The sequence below is a fragment of the Miniopterus natalensis genome, chromosome 14 (genome assembly GCF_054644295.1).
Source record: "Miniopterus natalensis isolate mMinNat1 chromosome 14, mMinNat1.hap1, whole genome shotgun sequence".
NCBI classification, from domain to species: domain Eukaryota; kingdom Metazoa; phylum Chordata; class Mammalia; order Chiroptera; family Miniopteridae; genus Miniopterus; species Miniopterus natalensis.
In genome coordinates, this window is record NC_142094.1 from 15,267,591 (window position 1) to 15,290,086 (window position 22,496).

The window sequence follows — 22,496 nt, forward strand, 5'->3', positions numbered from 1 at the left end:
GGGGTGGGGAAGGGGAGGCACCTTTGAAAAGGCCTTTTGGAGAAGAAACTGGCCTGGGAAGAGGGACTGGGGAAGCAGGGCCTTGGCCTGCACAGAGGTCCAGCTCCTCGGGTACCCAGGAGACTGTTGTCAGTACAGCCGGCCCTCCATATCCGCGGATTCTGCATCCACTGATTCAACCAACCATGGACCAAAAATACTTGAAAAAATTTCCAGAAAGTTGATCCCTGAACAATACAGTATAACAACTATTTACATAGCATTTACACTATATTAGGCATTGTAAGTAATTTAGAGATGATTTAAGGTATATAGGAGGATGTGCATAGGTTATATGCAAATACTAATCCATTTTATATAAGTGACTTGAGCATCCTTGGATTTGGTGGTCCAATTCCCCGCAAATACCAAGGGATGGCTGTACTCCCACTCTGGGCCCCCCACCCCGACAGACAATATTTTTTCTTCTCAGCTGCCTTTCCAGACCAGGTCCTTGGAACTGAGAAGGGGAGGGAGCAAGACAAGAAGGACCACTTTCACATGCACAAAGGTTCTTAGATGAGCTCTCTCTACCAACCCCTCCGCAGCACAGCTCTCTGCCAAACCTAGCTCATTCCTGTTCCTGGGGAGAGTCCCCACTGACACCTGCCCACTAAACGGGCTTCTAGAATAGCCATCACGTAGTCAATGCCATCCCAATTCGGGATTTTGAAGGAGTGGAAAGCAGGCAGCAGAGGAAGGTGAAGCCAGACATGGTGTCAGTAATATCTGGCTGAAACCCATGCCCACAATGTGACAGGGCTCAGGTTGTGGTCCTTATAGATGCCAAGGTTCTTATGACAGTGGCAGAAATAAAAGCCCTCCACCCAAGTCTAAGTTAAAGGTATGGTCAGGACATAAGAAAACACCACCCCCTCAAATAAAAATTAAAAAAAGGAAATTGTGGGCTGTGTTTCTAAGTGCAGCTCAGGCTGGGGAAAACAGGCCGGGGTCTTCGTTTCACCACTTCTGCACAGGGAGGCTGGTCCCAATTATACCACCTGGTCAGAAAGCCCAGCCTGAGAAACAAGGTAGGAGGGACCCACAGGTGTTAATCAAGCAAAGTGCCAGAGGTGTCTGAGCCCCCCTTGCTGAGCCCACTTAGCTCTCAAGTCCCTGCATCTTCTGTAAAGTCCAACCGAAGTGCTATTTCTCTATGATCACCTCGCCCCATGGTGGTGCCACACACCCCAAACCCCACAGCAGTTATGTCTATACAATGCACAACGCAGCTGAGCCAGAAGGAAACTTGGGGAGCTCCTTCTCTGAACCCCTCCCTTGTCCGGGTGGGGGAAGGGGAAGCTGAAAGGCTCATCCCAGGTCACACAGCGAAGCAGCACCAACGCTGGGTGTCCAACTCCAGATTCTCTGCAGGTCCTTCTATCACCCCCAATTACTCTCTTCCATATGCTAAACCAGCTCCCCCATCTTCACACAACCCACTCCCCCTCAAGAGCCACCAACATCACAGGGCAGTCACAAGAGACTTCTCAGCTCTGCTGTATGATTTTCTACTACAGCCCACAGATCTGATATCATCTTCTAACTGCTGCTGGGGAACCAGAGCAACACAAAGGGTTTGGAGCCAATGACAATGATTCCAATTCTAGCTCTACAACTTGCTGGCTGTGTGACCTTAGGCATGTCGCTTCACCTGTCTGAGCCTTTCTCCTCACCTGTAAAACTGGGGAAAATATATCATCTTACTATGTGGCTGTGAGGCTCTGATGCACTAATACACACATAGAAAGCCATCCAACATGTAGCTTATTAGTATCTAGTATATACTCAGTTTAATTTTAACTTACCCCCTATCGATGAAAAAGGGGTTCTATGGAAAGTAACCTCACAGGGTGATCTGATCATAAATTCCTAGCGGTGCAGGCCATGGTGGGTAGTCATGCCCCAGGCATATAACTTCTTAGTAAAAGGTTTATTTTTGCCTTAAGCAAGCTTGCCTATTGTTTCTGTGCATGTAGGTTAACACATCTTTGAAATAAACCCCAAGAGAGCACATAATCTTAATTTATCCTGTAATCTCAGTTGCTTCCTCCCACCTTCAGGTAACCTTCCTTAATCTCAAATGCATAGATGCACAGAAGAAACAGCAAACTGTCACATTAGCCTCAGAAGCATTTATCTCAGTCTATTGAGATCTTGCCTCCAGGCTCAAACAAATATTTACTAAAATTCTCTATGGGTTTGGACTTTTCTTAGGTTGACATCCCTAAGAACCATCATTAGCCTGGCAGCTGGGGTCTGGGTCCTAACTCCACCACATGCTAAGTGACTTTCACTGACAACTTAACTTCTCTGAAGGTCCTGCTATCTGCTACCTTGGAGTTAGAGAGAGGACTTTACCTCTGTAAAGTACAAACAGTCCTCCCTGTGATCCACTGAACTAGTGTTGTTCCCTCCCAGTGGTTAAAGAGGGACAGGGTCTGATGCTCAGTCCACATGTGTCCAGCCCACACTGTGGGGAGTTATTGGGGAGGTGGGGGGGAGTCACGACAATGTTGGGAAGGGAAAGGGGAAAGAGAGGAAGACTTTTGAAAGCCCAAGATCGAGGCACCATAAGGCTCCTTGATTATGTCCTTCAAAAATACCCCAAACTGACAGTCCCCACCCTGATCCCCCAGAACCTGTGGCTGTTACCTGACCTGACAGAAGTTCCTTTGCAGATGTGAATCAGGTGAACAACCCTGAGATGGGGAGATTATCCAGGTGGGCCCAGTCTAACTACACGAGTCCTTCCCTGGCTGTTAGGATGAAAAGAAAGGAGAAATTTAGGGTGAAAAGGAAAAGATAAGCGTGAGAGGGATGCCCTCTGTGGAGGAAGGGGCCACGTGCCAACGAATGGCCTCGAGAAGCTAGAAAAGACAAGGAAGTAGAGTCTCCTCCAGGGCCTCCAGAAAAGACACAGCTGCCCCCCCCCCCCCCCCCCCCCCGCCAGAACTGTAAGGCCTATAGACAAAACTGTGACACAGAGGTCACGTGGCGAAATGGTGCCACTGCTATGGCGAACATGAGGGCGGTTCCTCAAAAAATTAAACATGGTCCAGCAATTCCACTTCTGGGCATTAACCCAAGACAACTGAAAGCAGGGCTCAAACATATTTGTGCACCCATGTTCATAGCAGTATTGCTCATGTGGACAAAAAAGGGGCCATGTAGTAAACTGACAAGCTTAGGGGAGGCCTGCATGGCAGCCTTACAAACTCAGGGACCGAAAGGAACCGCATAGGATGGTCTAAACATAAAAATTCCTAACTGAAAGGGAGTAGTGGTGGGTAGTCACATCCTAGGCCTGTAGCTTCCTTGACAAATGTCAGTCTTTACTGTGATAGGCAGTTAGACAGATGTGAGCCAAGCAAGGATGATGGGCCAGGTACAGAAGGTCACCAGGGTGGAAAGCCCTGGGAACCTAGCAAAGACAATTGTAGCGTGGGACCTCATCCCCAGGGTGACCTTTCCTCCCTAGAGATTACATCTAGGCCTCACTTGTGTTTCAGCTCCAGGCCCAGAAAAGCAGCAAAACCAGACAAGGGACCCCACCAGCTGATCTCAGGACGAGCTGCTACGGATTAAGACCTCCTGCCCTGGAGCCGACCAATCAGTGGAGACTCCACCCCGAAAGGTTACACCTAGAAAGCTGCTGAATATCCCATTGAGATCCTCCCCTGAGTCCTCTCTCAAAATCTCCACCCTTAAGACCCTTAGGACAGAGGACCCAGCACACTCCCCCACCCCACTCTCCCTCTGGGAGCACACCGGTGCCTCCTCCCACCCCTAACCTGCAGTCTCCCCAGGAGTGCTACCTTTCCCTTACTTCCAAGCTCTAAGGACCCTTCTTTTGCCTCTGTAACTTGTTTCCTAAGCCCATTTCTTCTACCACTCATTTCTTCCACCTCTGTAATTGTCCAAATACTGTAAATGTTCTCTTATAGCTTGAGTCTTGGCTCTGAATTCTTTCCTAGCCAGAACTCAAGTACTGAGGTTGCTGAAGTGAGGTTCAGTCTGACCCTACCAGTCCAATACCTGGCGTTGTACCCATTTCAGTCATCGCTAACATTTACCTTTAAATTTTTATTGATTTGAGAGAGAGAGAAATATCGACCTGTTGTTCCCCTTATTTATGCATTCACTGGTTGATTCTTGTATGTGCCCTGACCAAGGATCAAACTCACAACCTTGGCATATTGGGAGGACGCTCTAATCAACAGAGTTACCCGGCTAAGGCAAGAATCTTTACCCACATAAGCCTGCATTTTTGCATCTAAGATAACATATCCTTGGAATTTCAGAGTAATCCCCTTTTTCTGGACCCCTCAGACCCACAGTACAAAACCACAGAACCTCTCATTGGTATGTTGTTCCCCAAATACCATCTCTATGTGCTCTACTCATTATAACTATCCTATACCCACCAATTCAAAGAAGTATGTGCGTAGAAGAAAAAAAGAAAAGAAAAAGAAAAAAAGACTAAAAACAAAAGTGTCTCTCCGTTTTACTCTTCATTCAATCTCAGAGGTTTCCCTGCTTTGCTCTCTCTCACTTTCCTAATCAATCACCAACGGATTTCTTGTAACCCTCTTTACGTCCCCTCCTTTGATTATAAATGTATAAAATAAGCTGAAAACCTGCCACTCTCCAGAGCATTTTCTCAATTCGTTGAGATTTGCTTCCTGGCAACTGTTGTCAGTTTGGCTCAAATAAATTCAAATATTCTTTACAGGTTTGGACGTTTCTTGTATTGACATTCACAACAGTCAAAATATGTAAACAACCCAAATGTCCATCAACAGATGAACAGATAAACAAAATGTGGCCTATACATAGAATATTATTCGGTCTTAAGAGGAAGGAAATTCTGCACGGCCAGCGTGGCTCAGCAGTTGAGCATCAACCTAGAATCCAAGAGATCACAGTTCAATTCCCAGTCAGGGCACATGTCCAGGTTTCGGGCTCGATCCCTAGTAGGGGGTGTGCAGAAGGCAGCCCATCAATGACTCTCTCTCATCATTGATGTTTCTATCTCTCTCTCTCCCCCTCTCCCTCTCCCTTCCTCTCTCTGAAATCAATAAACAAAACAACAAAAAAAAGAGGAAGGAAATTCTGACACGTGCTACAACATCATTACACTAAGTAAAATAAGCCAGTGTTAAAGAAAAAAAGACACAGGCCCAAAATGGCATCACTCTTGCTAAAAGCCCATGATACCAAATCTAGATTTAATACCTGATCTAATTGCAGTTTCAATCTTTCCCAGAAACATAATCTTAATCTACCAGTCTGGAATTTCCTGATCAAGCACCAGTAAGGCAATGTGCCAGGTAGGCCCTCTCTATCTCCAGCCCCCCATACAGAAAGAGGCAATCTACACCATAAAAACCCTTCCCTTTAGGCCTGGCCTGTGTGGCTCAGTTGGTAGAGCATCATTCCATGTACCAAGAGGTCTGGTTCAATTCCTGGCCAGAGTTCAATTCCTGGTTAGGGCCGGGTTGTGGGCACGGCCCTCAGTAGGGGGCGTGCAGGAGGCAGCTGATGAATGTTTCTCCCCTTCTTCCTCTCTCTCTAAAATTAATAAAAACATATTTTAAAAAACAACCACCCACCACTCTGTTTTGCCCTGGCAACTAAGAGATGTTCCTGCACTCCTAGAATCAATGGGGGGCGGAGGGGATAAAACCCTTCTGTTTCCACTCTCTTCCCCCAAAGAAAAGATGTCCAGGCCCCCAAATAATCCTTTCTTTTCTTTTGTTAATAGCTCCCTTGCCCTACCCTTCTTCTTATGAAAACCTTCCATTTTTACAACCTCTCAGAGCACCCTTCTAGTTGCTAGATGGGATGCTGCCTGATTCATGAATTGCATTATCAAATTTACTCGGCCAACCAGTCACAAAAAGATAAATGATTCCACTTACATGAGGAACCCAGAGTGGTCAAATTCAGAGGCAGGAAGGAGAAGAGTGGTTGCCAGGGCTGGGGAAGGGGAAATGATGAGTTACAGGGACAGAGTTCCAGTTTTACAAGATGAAAAAGTTCTGGAGAAGAATGGTGGTGATGGCTGCATAACTAGGTGAATGTATTCTATGTCATGTCATGGAGCTGCATACCTAGAAGTGGTTAAAATGGTGAATTCTATGTTATATATATTTAACCACAAAAAAGTAGTGATTTTAAGCCACTAAGTGTGTGGTAATTCGTTAAACAGCAGCACGAGAAAATGAATACATCCTGTGCCCACTGCTTCCCTCCTCCTCTCCAGATCCACCCAGTGCCCTATTGAAAAGGCCTCTGCCTCTGCTCTCTTTGTATGAGATCCATGCACTCAGCAAGCTTTCCTTGATAAGGGAAGTAATAACCCCCAAGACCACAGAAAAACTACCCTAACAGAAAAGGAAGGGGCCAAGGAGCTCACCTCTCCTGCAGGTCTGGGAATAAGAGTTTGAAAAAGCTTTGCTCACTTGTATTATCTGTCAACATGAGTCACCATGGTGAGACTCTGAATGGGTTCCCTGTGGCCAGGCCAGGCACACCCAGCAGGCAATGCAAATGCTCTGGGAGGAAAAAGGTCAGGTCCCAGCGTGATCTGAAGGAGCAGGGCGATCACGCCCAGTGGGCTAGGGCCCTGCAACTGGGACACCAGAGGTAACTCAGCCCTAGAGGTGACTCGGTTCATTCCTACCCAACCCACCTCTGCTCACATTTCACAAATGGGGAAACTGACAACCAGAGAGGAGGAAGTGACCTGCCAAGGTGACACAGCAAGATCCTAACAGCACTGGCCCAGGACCTGCACCTCCTGCCCCCAAGCCAAGGGCTCACTGTCTGAAAGGCAGGTCTCCAGCCAGTTGCTGGTAAAAGCCAGCATCTATAGGGAAGGTCCAGGTTATGTGGGGCCTGGAGCCTGTACAATTTTAGGGGCCCTATTCAAGAAAATGAATACAGAACCACCCTTTTTGGCAAATTTCACAAAAGCACAGGACTCTGTGAATCCCCTCCCAGGGCAGGGCCTTCAAGGGCCCACAGGCAAGTGCTTCAAGTGGGGTCTAAAGCTGAAGCTTAACTTCCATTAGCTTCACAGTAAACCAAGCCTCAGCCTGCTCCAGGTTCTCCCTCCAGCTGGGGAGAGAAACACCATAGAGCAGCTACAGGAAATACCCACACGGACCTCTGTTTAAGAGCCATTCCAAGGAAGAACGAAGAGAAGGCTAAGAATCAGGAAATTCTATCTTTGGGAGCAAGGAAGGGGTGGGGGTGGGCGGAGTGTTGCTTCTGACAGTCAAACCAAGGCGTCTCTCTCACCTATTAAATGAGGGGGCCTGCGAGGAATCCACGTTGTGAACCTGTGCTGCCCAGAACCTGGAGCTCTATGAAGGTTTCATAGTTTACAAACATTTATTTCTCCGTGGGGAGAGGTGGTGCAAAAGAAACTCTCTGACTTAATTTTACTTTAATGGAAAAATAGGAAGCCTGGCAATATGCTTTGGCCGTAGCAACTGCCCCCTTCAGCCAAGTATGCCTGCTTCGCTGCCTCCTATCCCCACCTGGGTTGTGCCTGCAGGCACCTGAATCTGTAATCAAAGGAGCAGATGTCACCCGGGGCCCTGCCAGTTACATGCATGAGCCATCTCACCTCCATATGAAAGTCTGTCATAGGTCCTCACTCACAATGAAATGGGGGAGAGGGGTAGCAGGTAAGGGTAAGACTAAAGATCTGAAGGCAGCAGAGCACCCCCTGGCCTCTACCATGAAGGCCCTGATACGCCCAATCCTTGGGGCCTGTTCAAACAGCTTTGGAAAACCCCAGTCCCTTCACACCTAGACCTGAGAGAACCTACTCCACCTCCCAGTGGCTAAGGCACCCCTGCCTTGCCAAGCAGCAGCAGGAACACTCTCCTTCAAACAGCACTTGCTGAGGGCTGCTCTTCTGACGGCGACAAGATCCCCAGCCAGCCTCGCCAAGCAAGAAGCAGAAAAGGAATTCCCAACAGAGCCAAAAGATTACACTGGAGAAGATTCTCTTTTGGATCTCAGCTACAGGTTGACCCTTGTAGATGGGATCCTAAGCTCTGCCAAAGGATTCTGGGCTGAGTGACACGGAGCCATGGCAAGAAAATGGAAGGTTCCCGGAGGTATATGTGTGATGAGAAGTCACAGGAATGCATGTCTGTGGCTCAATCACGCTGATACCTCCGCACTTTGCATCTTTAGGATTTCCGTTCAGACAGTCCTTCAACCTGCTCTGTCCTCCTGGTTTCCTTTACACCTTCCTTAAGCCTACGTCAATCCCAGCCTTCCTTTAGGACAGAGAAAGCCCACCTCTTTCAGGAAGCCCACCCTGATATCCCACCCACAATGATCCTTACCAGCACTTGGCCTAAAATGTTTTATATGTCCTCCATAGTGTGCTAATAACATTCCTGTTTTCCAGTACCTATGACAGGTACACATATTACTTCATTATACTTCCCTCATTGATCTTCACAGTGTTCCTACAAGATAGGTATTAACACCTCAAGGGAATTAAGGTTCAGAGGTGATTCTTGACAAGCAAGGGTCAGACACCCAACTAGTACCTGAGCTAGAATTACTTTTTCCTAGGCCTCCCAGTGACATCACGTCCAGGCTGTAGGAGAGGCGTCTCCTCTTCCTGCCACCGGCTGGCACAGAGCTGGGCACAGCCAGGCCAACACATACCTACGAGACACCAATGGACCCTGATTCATCATCTCTTCCACACCCTGGGTGGCACCTGTTCTGAGGGCCTCTTTGGTCACAGTTTCTGGTACGTAGGCTCCAGGAATTGTGGGGGCAGACGACACATCTAGGACATTCCTCTCTCCCTCCATGCCAAGACAGGACCTCATGGGTATATGAACATCTCTAACTCTGCTAAGAAGGGGGTAGGTGGCCCTACTCTCTGGAGGCACTGCAGAGTCCCAGGGCCCTGCCCTCTTTGGGCTCTGTCTCGCCTCTGAGGTGTGGGTCACAGGTGCCATTAAGCCACAGAAACAAGCCAGGGAGAGCCCCAGGGCAGCACTCCACCAACTCGGACTGGATTTCCCACACACTGAACAAAAAGCTCACAGAAGGTGCTGTTAAACATTCAGCTCCCCCACCCCCATGCCTTGAATTAAGAATAGCTGGAGCCTACATCAATCATTAGCCAGCAGTGCCTCAGACGCTGCCCTCCAAGGGCTGGCACCTGGCGCTGCCCAGCTGGGAGAAGTGTGGGCAAAGCAGTCTGGGAAAGTGGCAATGGGGCAGTGTCTAGGCTTGACCAAGGGGCTGAACTTGAACAAGCAGGTTCTAAAAGACACCTCTTAGGAATAAAAAATCAATCACATATATGAGTCCTGCAACATCAGAGCTGCAAGGGGCTTTGTAAAATCATTTGGTTCAACTGTTCATTTTACTGAGGTGGGAGCCCAGGTCCGGAGAGCAGAAGGGGCCTGCCCAAGGTCTCAGGACTGGCTGGGGCAGGACAGACTCCAGAACCATGTTTCTCCACTTCCAGGCAGATGCACTACGGCCCAGACTGGCTCCCCTCCACTCAGCATACTTCTGGGCTCCACTCCACCTATCAGCTGGAGAATGGACTTGGGAAATGTAAAGGCTACCCTGGGAAGGACAGAATGAGAAAGTGACTCTGCTGCCTTCCAAATAAAACCCCACAGAACTGAGCCACACAGCAAGTGTCACCTGCTCCAGGGAAGCCTGTGACATTCTTTCTCCCCAGGTTCACCTCCCTTTGTGTTAACAGCAGCAGATGGCAGGGTTGGCAGCCACTTGTTCTGGTCTCACTGGGGTACCAGGAACTGCACAGACCACTAGCCCAGCTCATTTCAGGGTTCGAATGGCCTCTACCCCCAAGCTCCCCCAGAAATAGTCACCTATGTGTATAATACCTGAAGTTGAGGGAGGCAAGTTGGGAAGAGAAGCACAGCAAGATACTCTACATCCCAGAATTGGGTCTTGGAGCCCCCACCCCCGTGCCGTGGGGCCTATAAAAGCGAGAGGTGGTTCCATGTGGCAGAACGTGTGGCTGCCAGACCTGACCAGTGGGAATCAGCACCTCAGCAAAGCAGCAGCAGCAACTTGCCAGTTTCTTCACCAGCCCCCAGGATCAGAGGCTGTCATGGATCCCACTGCCTGCCGGCTCACCACTGCCATGAGGCACCCACCATTCCCACTTCCTAACCTGAGGAACACTGGCTTAGCCAAGGGCAACACTGCACAAGCACAGTAATAGCTTCAAATTAAGTACAGCAGTGGGTGGTGTTCCAGAAACTTCTGATTGTCCCCCTTAAACCCTTTGTCCCCCCTTTGCTTCTACTCTGGCACATGGCAGCCCCAAATAAGGACTGTTTTGAAATCTCCCTGGCTGCCAGGTAGGCCCTGCCGTATAGATGTGAAGGCCAGCTGTCCTGGGCCAGGCAGGTAAGGGAAGTGCCGCAACTGAGGAAGACCCAAAGTGTGGTCTCCAGAATGGCAGCATCTACACAATTTGGGCACCTATTAGAAATGAAAATTCTCAGGCCCCTCCACAGACCTCCCATAGCAGAACCTTTGGGGGTGGGGTCCAGGAATCTGCGTTTTAACAAACCTTCCAGCTTGTTTGCATATGTGCTCAAGTTTGAAAACCACAGTCCTAGAGAATGCTGGGAGCAACTTTACATATGGAGTGTGGTGCCTGGACAACCTCATGAACAGACACTAACTTCTGACGAGACAGAGAGATAAGCTCCTCTCTTAATTCATAACCAAACCTGAACCCTAATGCCGGCTGGTGGGGAAGAGGAACGACGAGAAACTTAAAGCAGCAATCAGGAAAGAAGTAACACCCAAGGACAATAAAAAATGAACAGGAAACAAAATGCAAGGAATAAAATCAAGAATATCTGGTATGTGAACAGTCTGAATGCTCTACCAAAGACACAAGCCACCACATTCATTGTCTTCTGCCATCCTTTCTCCCGCCCCTGCCCCAGTCATGTGCTGATTACAAGAGAAACATTTTCTTAAGTGAGAAAGATTCTGTCATCCTTTCTCCCTCCCACACCCCAGTCATGTGCTGATTACAAGAGAAACATTTTCTTTGTTAAGTGAGAAAGAAAGGTTAAAAATTATGGTTGGCAGAACCAGCGCCCCCAGTGGAACACATCAAAGCACCACTACCCAACCACCTCCAAAGCGACACACTCAAGGGGTGGACTCAGTAGGCACCAGAGCCCCGCTGAAGTTCTATTCTGTGGGTGGCCCCTGCACAGCTGATCCTCAACAGTGGTCACAGCCAGTCCTTGCAGCTGATCAGTCTGGGGCTAAATCCCTCCCACTGACGTGGCAACAGAAGAAGAAACAGATAAAAGATGTGAACAACAAAATGGCAAAAAGTGCATATCTATCAACAACTGAATCTAAAAAACAAAATGAACAAGCAGAACAGAAACAGACTCATAGACACCAAGAACATTTCGATGGATGCCAGACTGGAGGGGTGTTGGGGATGGGTGACAAAGGTGAAGGGATTAGGAAGTGCAAATTGGTTGTTACAGAACAGTCATGGGAATGTAAAGTACAGCATATAGTTGATAACATTCTAATAACTATGTATGGTGTCAGATGGGTGCGAGACTTATCAGGATGATCACTTAGTAAGTTATGTAATGTCTAATCACTGGGGTGTACACCTGAAACTAATATAACAATGTATGTCAACTGTAACTGAAAAATATTTTTTAAAAAAAAAGTAATTTTGAGCCCTAGCTGGTTTGGCCCAGTGGTTAGAGCATCGGCCTATGGACTGAAGGATCCTGGGTTCGATTGAGGCTAAGGGCACGTACCTCCGTTGCAGGCTCGATCCCCAGTCTTGGTCGAGTGAGTGCAAGAGGCAATCAATTGATGTGTCTCTCTCACATCCATGTTTCTCTCTCTCCCCCTTCTACTCTCTCTGAAAAGCAATGGAAAAAATATCCTCAGGTGAGGATTAAAAAAAAAATGTGCCTGGTTGGGCATGGCTCTGTGGTTGAGCATAGACCAAGGATCCAGGAGATTGCAGGACCAAGGATTCAGGAGACTGCAGTTCAATTCTTGGTTAGGGCACATGCCCGGGTTGCAGGCTTAATCAACACCCAGTTGGAGGTGTGCAGGAGGCAGCTGATCAATGACAACTCTCTCATCATTGATGTTTCTGTCTCTCTCTCCCCCTCTCCCTTCCTCTCTCTGAAATCAATAAAGATATATTAAAAAAGAAATCTGAGTTCTATTTTTAAAAAAATTTGAATAAGAAAAAAAATATTAAGTGTTAGGCAAAAACATATTAGATAAACACAGAGAAAAACTAGAAGTGAAAATATTAACATTAAAAATATGTTGAGGACTTTCCAATAATCCTGCCTCACTCAGCAGGCTGAGGGTTTTTCCAGCCATTTGCCTTTATCTGGAAAAACAGACCTTGGAAAACTACTCACTAGGATTTCATGGTACAACAAGGCTTAGCCTTCCCGGTCCGTTTAAACAGTTTACGTGACTTAAAACACAACACAGAAAAGAACATTAAGACTTGGGGACCCAAGTCTTTACATTTGACATTTGGCCCTGGGTCCTTTCTGTGTACTATTGTCATACCCTTTGGGGAACAGAGAAAGTCCACCTTGCTGCCACAAATGAGGAAGGAAACACACAATTGCAATCGAAGCAATTGGATCATCTCCTTGAACCTAAAGAAAGCAGGCAGAAACCACAAGAGAATAGAGGACAACAGGCCTGACCCTGGGGCTTGCACACAAATCTCATTTTATCCATCCCTCCAAAAATCTGGTTTTCAGGGGAACCACTGGGACAGTCAAGGAGGAGGAGTTCATGGTAATGGAGAGCTGAGAAGGTGGGGGAGACCCGATTACTACCTACTCCACAGCCTGAATTGAAACTAAAGGGGCATGGATGACCCTGTTTCACCCCACAGCTGGTACCTGCCTCTAAATTTCTGAGCCTCTCAGAAATTTGTTAACTTTAGGACTGTATAGAAGGAGGGATTCTTCTAGATCCTTGGCGATATAGTCTCCTAAACACGGATAATATGGAATTTATGGCCAAAGACCAAAAGCATTAAATAAACATCAAATGAGGGTGCAATGTACAAAGATAAGCTTGATAAACCTGCATACATCAAACATGAAGGCCAAATTCATAAAGCTAGAACAAATATAAGCAGAGCTTAACTTAAAAAAAATTATAGGGAGACTTATATGGAATCTGACAGATCCATAAGCAAAGATAGAGAAGGGCAAGCTCAAGTTAATAAATAAATCTAAAGTTGTGTCCCACAGAGAATACACAGTCTTCTTTCATGTCCATGAAACCTTTTAACATTAATCATGTAGTTGGCCACAAAGAAAATCTTAATACAGCCTGATAAAAAGATGACTTTGCTGATCACATTCACTAATCATAATCCAACCAATGTAGCAGTCAACAATAAAATAGGATCATACCCCACCCCCCACAGAATTACTCAGAAATTCAGGACCCTATTATAAATAATCCTTGAATCAAAACTTATCTACATAATGACTAGAAAGCCATGGGAAGGTGAGCATTTCATACAAAAGCCCATTCACTAGAGCTGCACTCAAAGGAAGATGTGGAGCTTTATAAGCTTTATAAATTAAGACTAAAAATAAATGAACCAGTTTATATATTAAAAATAGAGCAACAGCCCGGCCTGCGTGGCTTAGAGGTTGAGCATGACCTATGATCCAGGAGATGGCGGTTTGATTCCCAGCCAGGCCACATACCTGGGTTATGGGCTCAATCTCCATTACAGGAGGCAGCCAGTCAATGACTCTCATTATTGATGTCTTTGTCTCTCTCCCTCTCCCTTCCTCTCTCTGAAATCAATAAAGACATATTTTAAATTAAAAAAAAAAAGTAGAGCAACAAAATATGCCAAAAGAAGGAATGAATAAAGTTTGAAACTAATGACCAACAAATACATGAAAAATAGAAAGGATACAAAAAATTCTCTCTCTCTCTCTCTCTCTATATATATATATATACACATATATATTTAAATTCTAGCACATCCAGTTAGACTCCCATTCACAATATCTAGTAAATATATAAGGTCTGTAATCTGTCCCTGATTTGGAAAACTTAACATCATAAAAAGGTCAACTCTTCCTTATAAATACTAAATACATTCAATGACATTCCAATTAGGATCCTATAAATTGTTTACTTCAATACTGTTCCAGTTATAAAAATAGTCAACGGTCTCAATACCCATCAATAAGAGAAAAGTTGAATAAATTACGGTACATCTGAACATTATATATAGATCTGCCACTGACACGGAAGAGCAGTAACCCAGAGCTACTGTCCATGAGAAATTAACCAAAAGCATAAGCTGCAGAGTGATATACACATGAATCCGTTTGGCGAAACACACTGTTTTACAGATGCCTGTGTCTATGTGACATGGATAGTGGTAGCCTCGGAGGGATCCTTGGCTGCAGGCCATCCACACTGCTACCTTCTCAGGTGAAATGGGAGGAGGATGGGTTGAGGAAACAGAAACAAATACCCCTCAAAGCTGTCCTCCTCCAGCACCACCCTTTCTCCCCCCTTCAAAGCCCGCACCTTCAAAGCTTGTCTATAGTTAGTACCCCCAGATCATCACCTCATCTCCTGCTACTCCCCCCATTCATTCCATGCAGCTTCTGCTCCTAACACCCCACAAAACAGCCACAGCTAAGGTGCTCAATCTCCCCCACATTGCTTCCCACAGCGGCACTGGGGCACTGGAGCAGACTCCCGAGGCTTCTGTGTGGGCCATTGTCTGGGTCATTCCCCCTCTTGAACTGCTCTTTTTCTGGCTCCTTTACAGGCTCGACTTCCTTTACTCAGTTGTTCCAGTTGAGTTCCTCAATTTCATCATGCCTTTGACATCAGTTACAACTAGACAAAGCGTCCCTCTAGCCCAGACTCCTCCTGAGCCAGACACATCTGCCTATTTGGTATCTCAAAGGCACCTCCAACACAAGTCCAAAACTGAATTCATGATCTTCCCCATTCTCCACACCTAGTTCCCATCCAGTGTCCTGTGTCTCCGGGGAATGCAGAGGACAACCCAGGCTGGGTGGCACTAGACAAACAGTGGGTACTCACTAATGAGGAGTTCAACAGAAACATGCCTTGTCACCCACTTCCTAAAAATAGCTGTAACCTTTTAGGTGGACACAGCAACCTCACATCTGCTATCACCAGCACCACTCCCCCACACACACCCTTTTCCCCAGAGATGCCACTCCCTGGGTTTAATCTGCCACATACTCCCTCCACCTGCCTGTTAACAGTCTCTGAATTTCTCTCAGCTCACTTTGATTGCTCTCATCTCACTGTGCTCCAAGCCAGCCTCTCCTCACACGACAGATGTAAGGGGCTAGGGACACCTGACTTCCCTCTCAATTTCAGAAGTGATTCCTCTCTTCTGTTCTGTTAAGGCAGTGGGACGTTCAGGAGCAGGAGCATCTGGAAGACTAGACACTAGTGATCAGAGCCAGGCATCAACCACCTGCACATGCAACTTCCAGCTTCAAGGTTCCTTACAGTAAAACACACAAGATATCACCACTATCATCGTCCACCCCCTAACTGATCTCAAACCCCTTTTGCAAACATCTTCTCACTGGGTTCTGCAAACAATCATTTGAGGTAGGCATTTTACCATTCAGAACACTGGGAGCCTGTATGGTTATATGGCTTGTCCCAGGTTACCTAGCACAAATGAGCTCAGTCTCCTGACTCCTTGGTGGCCCTCAGCCATTAAGTTCTCACAGCAGTGTAGCATGGTCAGGCTGTACTGTTAGGATCCTCCCATCATGTGTCATACGACCTTTATTTCCGGGTTATTCAGTCTATTTTCAGTAGACTGAATGTATGGCTTCAGTGGTTATTAGATATGTGAGGGGCAGGAATATTAATCATGCTCTGTTAACCATGATTTTTAGCTATAGTTATAAGAAATATTAATCACACTCTGTTAACAGTGATCGCTCTGTTCTGATTTGAGAAAGCATATTCTAACCTGGCTGGGAGTCACCCTCGGACATGGGAGTTAACGCTGGAATGCGGTCCATACTTCTTTTATCATCACAGGAAGATTAATAGCCTTGCTCCTGAAAGGGTGGAATCCCGGAGGCACCCGCCCTGGAGTCCATCCTTTTGGCCGTCCAGGCCACACTGCGTGTAACCTGTTGGGATTATTCCTTGCCTACTTCCCCACGCCTGTAATTCCTACTTTCCCATGTAATCTGTGTCCTCCTACCCAAAATAAACAGCTGGCTGAGGGGGGAGCAGTAGAGCAGATTTTTGTGGATGACCCCCTGCTCTCCCACACTGCCAGCAATATTGGAATAAATGCTCATATATGATTCAATCCTGTCTCTGTTTAATTGGCTCAAGTGGTGACAGGCAGCCTGGACCCACTGTTGTCCGGTTTCAGATATGCCACTGAATTTCAGCAACTCCTTTTTAAAATGCAAATTCCCACCAAGGAAACTTCAGTTTCTTCCTTTCCCTTAAGAGATTTCCTATCTAGGTATCACTCAAATTCCTGAAATCAGAGGGTGTTGCAGAGAAAAATTCAGAGAAACCTAGGTCCACTTGCTTGGCTATAACTGTGATGAACACCCATATACAGATTCTCCACCAAGTGCCCCAGGGAACCAAGTGCCAGGAACTGCTTCAGGCTTACAGGGAGAAGATGGCAGCTAAGAAGAGAGAGGAAGGAAGGAGGAAGAGCTCCAGAAAGGCCCAAGGGCCTCTGAACAACCAGCATGCAGCACAGATTTCATTTCTACATTCACCTCCTGCCCACACCGGCTTTCTCTCTCCATTCTGCAGTTAATTCTAAAGAAGAACCCACACTAACCTATTCTGGCTTAGTTTTCCCTCCTTCATCCCACACTACCCATCCTCCTCCAAAGCACATGACGAAGGTATCACTAATCAATCTTGGCCTTCTAGGAACAGCAATCCAGGATAAGCCCTGTCTGTCACCCTTGCCCTGGCTACATAAAGGCTACATAAAGGAGTTAACCTTTAAAAGACGGCATTTAAAAGACAGCATCATACAAACTCCATATATTTTCCAGGATCATCTGTACAAATAATGGTTTCTTTCCTTTTGCCTGTAAAAAAGAACATATATGCTTAGGTTTCTGAGTATTTAAAGGGCTTCTACTTGGCCTCTCAGCCAGCTTCTATCCCCACCACTCAGTCTGTACTCATTTCCATCTCAAGGTCTAATATTTTAACAACAGGGAAACCTTGGTTCCCTGGCCTGCCTCTCTTACTCAACTAACATCTACTGAGCATCCACATTAGGCAAGGCCCATCCTGGTGCTGTGAAACTAAGAGATGAGTAAGAAACAGCCCTCACCCTCTAGAGAAAAAGGTCAGGGCAGAGGTAAGATACATGGCCATATAAATGCTATGAAAGGCCAGTACTGAGAAGTGGGTCAGTGCCAAAGGAGTGGAGGAGGAGAGCTTTGTGGGTTCACAGCATATCTTGTCCCTTCTTGCAGGGAGCAGGCACCTGGATGGCACCCAGGAGGGTCAAAAATGGGCAGAAATGAGGGAAAGGCATTCCAGAAGGGTATAAAGCACGAGGTAAGAGAGAGGGGCAGGTGAGAAGAGCAGTTCAGCTCGGCGGGACCTTCAGCTGCATGAAGGCAGTGATAGCTATTACCACTATATTATCATGGACCCTTACAGATGATTACTTATGTACAAAGCCTTGCTGTTAGCTTTATGTCTAATCTGGGTGACATCCACCTGAGACACACAGGTAGGGTACAACAGTCACCACCTATTCAGGTCAGTGCCTGAGCTGTATGGCTGTTAAATATATTAATTCATTTAATCCTCACAATCACCCTGTGAGTTAGGTATTGCTATCACTCCCATTTTTTTAAAAAATCCTCATCTGAGGTTATTTTTTCCCATTGCTTTTCAGAGAGAGTGGAAGGAGGAAGAGAGAGAGAGAAACATCGATGTGAGAGAGACACATTGATTGGTTGCCTCCTGCACGCTCCCCGACCGAGACCGGGGATGGAGCCTGCAAGTGAGGCTGGAATCGAACCTGAGACCCTTCCTTCGGTCTGCAGGCCCACCGACGCTCTAACCATTGAGCCACACTGGCTAGGGCTATCACCGCCATTTTACAGAGGAGGAAACCAAGGCATGGGGACTAGTTAAGAGACAGGATTAGGGAGGGATGCAGGAGCCCAAGCTGAGGACCCAATGCCAGCGCAACAAACTATCCTGGCACCTCACCTAGCCACTCTTATCAGGGAACACCTCACACCACAGAAAGTGCCTCAGGGAAGGGCACCCGTTAATCCTCCTGGAATTCCCAACAGTTAACTGAATCAAGGAGAGAATGAAGGAACTTAGTGAGAGCCAGTTAGGGGTAAGCAAGGTAACAGACCCTGCCTTGGACTCAGCCTGGCCCTGCCCTGCAAGCTTTTGTTCCTGCTGTGTGGACAGGGCAGAGGCTCGCCGCTCACCGTGCCACTCCATGCCCGGGCCATGGCCGCAGGGAACAAAGTGACGGGCCCGGAGAGAGAGCAGCCGCCTCAACACCCAGCGTCTGTCCTAAAACAGTCGTCTCTACAAAAAAGTCACCGAGTAGCAGGGCGGGGACAGAAATGTCCCAGGCAGACTGTTTCCTGCTTGAGCCGGTACTGACGCGCCTACCTCTGCCCTCCAGTCCCGAGGCGAGGAGCCCCACGACTCTCCTTGAAGACGCGGATGCAGTTCCCACCTTGTTAAGCATTCGGGGGGGATCCAAGTCCAAGAACCCCTCCCTGAAACTGTCGCCAAGGCTGGCGAAGGTGGAAAGGCAGAGGAGGCAGCCCCGGGCTGAGCCCCGCATTCTTTCAGGTAAAGCGCCTGACACACAAACTCCAGCGGTCGCCCGCGGGACTCTGCGCCCTCCCGGTTGCGGCGGAAAGTGCCGGAGCGCAGCCTCCTCCGCCGGCTCCCCGCGCGAACCTTTCCCGGAAGGGCGCGCGCTCGGAGGCTCGGCTGGGTCAGAGGGGACGCGGCCACCGCCACCCCCACGCCAGCCGCTCGCCTCTGGTCGCCGGATCACGCGGTCCCAAGTCGGCCCAGGCCGTTTAGCCCCTGACCCCGGCAGCTCAGCGCCGTCACGAGGCCCTGGCCACGGGGGTCCCATGGGGAGAAGGTCCCCGCAGCCGACCGAGCCGATGCCCGCAGAGGCGGCCCGTCCGCGGCCAGCCGGACACCGCCCCCACCCCCTCGCTGAGGAACCAGGAAGCCGCCGGGCGGGCGGGGAACCTCACTCACCTGGTCCCCGGCCACAGGGGCGAGGAGCCGCGAGGGGCGAAGGGGGACGCGGACGGGAGCGGTTCTCTCGGCGGGCGTCCCGGGCGCGCGCCTAGGGCCGGACTGGAGCTGTGTCCCGCGCCTTCCCTCGGGGAACTCGGACCTGCGGGCACCGCAGCCGTCAGGGCGGGGCGGGAGGAGGAGCCAGGCGGGCGGAAAACTCCGCGGGCGCTGCGGGTTTGCCCCCGGGGCGGAGCCGCTAGGTCCAGGGGCGGAGCCGCTGGTCCAGGGGCGTGGGGGCGTGGTCTGGGGGCCCCGCCCCCAGGGTGTGCCATCTTGGCGGGCCCGCCCGAGCGGCCGAGCGGAGCCTGGGGGAGGAGACCACGGCCTTCGGGCTCCCAGGGGCCTGGGAGGACTCCGCCCGGCGAGGTCTGCGTGGAAACAACCCCCGCCCCCTCGGGAGATCGGCCCGGCCCCGCGCCGCACTCCCGGGGCGGGGATTCCCCAAATCCCCAAATCGCCTCCAGGCCAGGGTAACCGTTGTTAGGGACTCTCTTCAAGGTAAAGGAAACTTTCTACATCCTTAAGGTCTTACTATCGTACGGAAATGGGAAGGGTGTGGGGAGAATAGCTTGATAGCGGAGAAATCTGACCAGTTACCTCAGCCAGGTGACCAAGGTCAGCACCTGGAGCCAACGGGGCTTCAATATGGCTGCCCCCGGGGGGAGGCGAGGGCCGACGCGCAAGCCCGCACCCTGAGGCCCTCCCGGCTGGGAGCGGAGCGCGGGGTGCGGGCGCGGGCAGGCGCAGGGTGCGGGCGCAGCGCCCCTGAGCGCGTCCTCGGGGTGGCCGAGCTCGCGCGGCCCGGGAGCGGCCGGGCGGCTGGTTTTACCGCCAGTGCCCGCGCTGGCTCCATCCACCCTCCTCCCAGGTGGGAGCGTGGATGGCTTTGAGATTCAGAAAACTCGCTGCCTACCAGTTACAAACCTTGTGTGAAAGATGCGATGGCAGCTCTGGAAAAAGCGAACGGCGATGCCACTTTGAAATGTGAACGCCTTGCTCTTGGTGTGCAGCATCTACAGTTGCAGGGCGCACAGATTGTGCCTCCAGGGGCGGGAGACCCTGGCTCCAGAAACTGGCGGAGCAGCGGCAACGAGGAAAGGGCACGCTGGCTGCCCGAGCACCGGCGGCCTAGCAGTTCCAGTAAGCCAAAAGGGAAAACGGACGGTGACGAATATATCGACTTCCTATTACAGATAGCAAATAAAAAAATGGAGGGAAACGAGAAGAGAATTGAAAGGTTTTACAACTGCCCACAACATGCTTTGGAAAGAGAAACTTACATCCCAACGAGAAAAATAATTCCTATTTTCGTAAGTAAAAAAACAAAAACGAGAAAAAACACGTGGCAAATGTGTTACTGAAGAAAATGATAACTTGAAAATGACAATGATCCAGGAATGAGTTTTACTGTCTTCCCTGAAGATTACTGAGGTTTGGTTCTAAAGTGTCTCGGTGGCCCTGGCCGGTGTGGCTCAGGTGGCTGCACCAAGAGGTCTCTGGGTCAGTTCCCAGTCAGGGCACGTGCCTGGGTTGCCAGGGTCCTGCTGGAGGCAGCCCATCAGTGATGTTTCTCTCTCCCTCTCTAAAAGAAAATCAAAACATATTTTTTAAAAATAAAGTGTCTCTGGTAATGTTTCTAATTATTATAGAGCTGTTCTTTATTAGAGTAATTTGTTGAGTGTATCAGACATCAGAAAAGCAAGATTTAACTTTTCTCTGTTTTAGAGACACCCATCTTATAAACATAGATGCCTCTTTAAAGTAGCTGTGTATAATGTTTCCTCATTAAGTACCATCTTTTTAAAAAGAAATAGATATCTTTATGGATTTCAGAGAGAGAGAGGGAGAGGGAGAGGTAGAAACATCAGTGATGGGAGAGTCGTCATTGATCAGCTGCCTCCTGCATGACACCCACCGGGGATTGAGCGCACAACCCGAGCATGTGGCCTGACAGGGAATCGAGCCTCAATCTCCTGGATCATAGGTTGATACTCAACTGCTGAGCCATGCCAGCCAGGCAAGTACCATCTTTTAAAATATGTTTTTATTGATTTTAGAGAGAGGAAGGGAGAGGGAGAGAAACATCCATTAGCTGCCTTCTGTACGTCCCCTGCTGTGGATCGAGCCTGCAACCCAGGCATGTGCAACCTAGGCATGAGTGACTAGTATGTACCAGTGTGGTCTTCCCCACAAAAATACATAAGCCCCGTCTAATCATCAGAAAAACATGAGACAATTCCCAGTTGAGGAATATTCTACAAAATACCTAATCAGTAGTCCTTAAAACCGTGGAAGTCATCAAAAATAAGAAAGTCTGAGACATACTCTGTCTCAGCCAAAAGAAGCCTAAGGAGATATGAACACGAAATGTAATGTGGTATCTGGTATGTTCTCCTGGTAAAAGGACATTTTATCCTATAATAAAATATTTTTTTAAAACTGAGATTCACTATTCAGTCAACGCACTTTTTAGGTGTGCCCTTCGAGACCTTTCTCTCTGCAGCACATTCTATGTGTGTGTATATGTGAGTGTGCATATTCATGTAGATACATTACTTGCAAAACAGTCTTGCAGTATTTTTCTGCAATGTGCTTTTTTACACCATATCTTGGAGTGTCTTTCCATGCAAGCGGAGCTGGATCAACTTGGTTCTTCCTAATGACCACAGTATGTGCCACCCTGCATGTTACCTTATCACCTAGCTCCTTTCCTTATGGAAGGGAATTCAGGTTGGTGCCTATTTGGGGCTGTTACAAGCAGTGCTGCAGGTCCCGTTTGCCCTTACACAGCTGGCAAAACAGGAAAGATTGGGTGCAGTGACCAAAGGGGAAGGCTCTGGTCTCCACTTTGCCCTGGCAGGGGAGCAGGTACTGGGCAGCCTAGGCGAAGCCTCTCCATGAGCCCTGGGGACCCAGTCATCTTCCACAGCCCCTCCTCCCCCACCCCCAAGGCGTGGCTCCTTTTCTGGCCTGGACTGCATTTTTTGTAGATGAGTGGGTGAGTGAGGCCAAACAACTTTTTTTTTAATATGTTT

At 48.5% G+C, this 22,496-nt stretch overlaps 1 protein-coding gene and 1 pseudogene across 1 annotated transcript in view; one reads left to right on the forward strand and one right to left on the reverse strand.

Annotated features, from left to right (window-relative positions):
• Window positions 1-19,541, reverse strand: part of ANXA11 (annexin A11) — a 47,358-nt gene extending 27,817 nt beyond the window's left edge. The window contains exon 1 of the mRNA XM_016195528.2: window positions 19,420-19,541. The gene's annotated coding sequence lies outside the window, so the exon portion shown is untranslated. The remainder of the gene's footprint in view (window positions 1-19,419) is intronic.
• On the forward strand, window positions 18,759-20,969 carry LOC148091504 (tRNA wybutosine-synthesizing protein 3 homolog pseudogene; annotated as a pseudogene).
• Window positions 20,970-22,496: the final 1,527 nt, after the last annotated feature.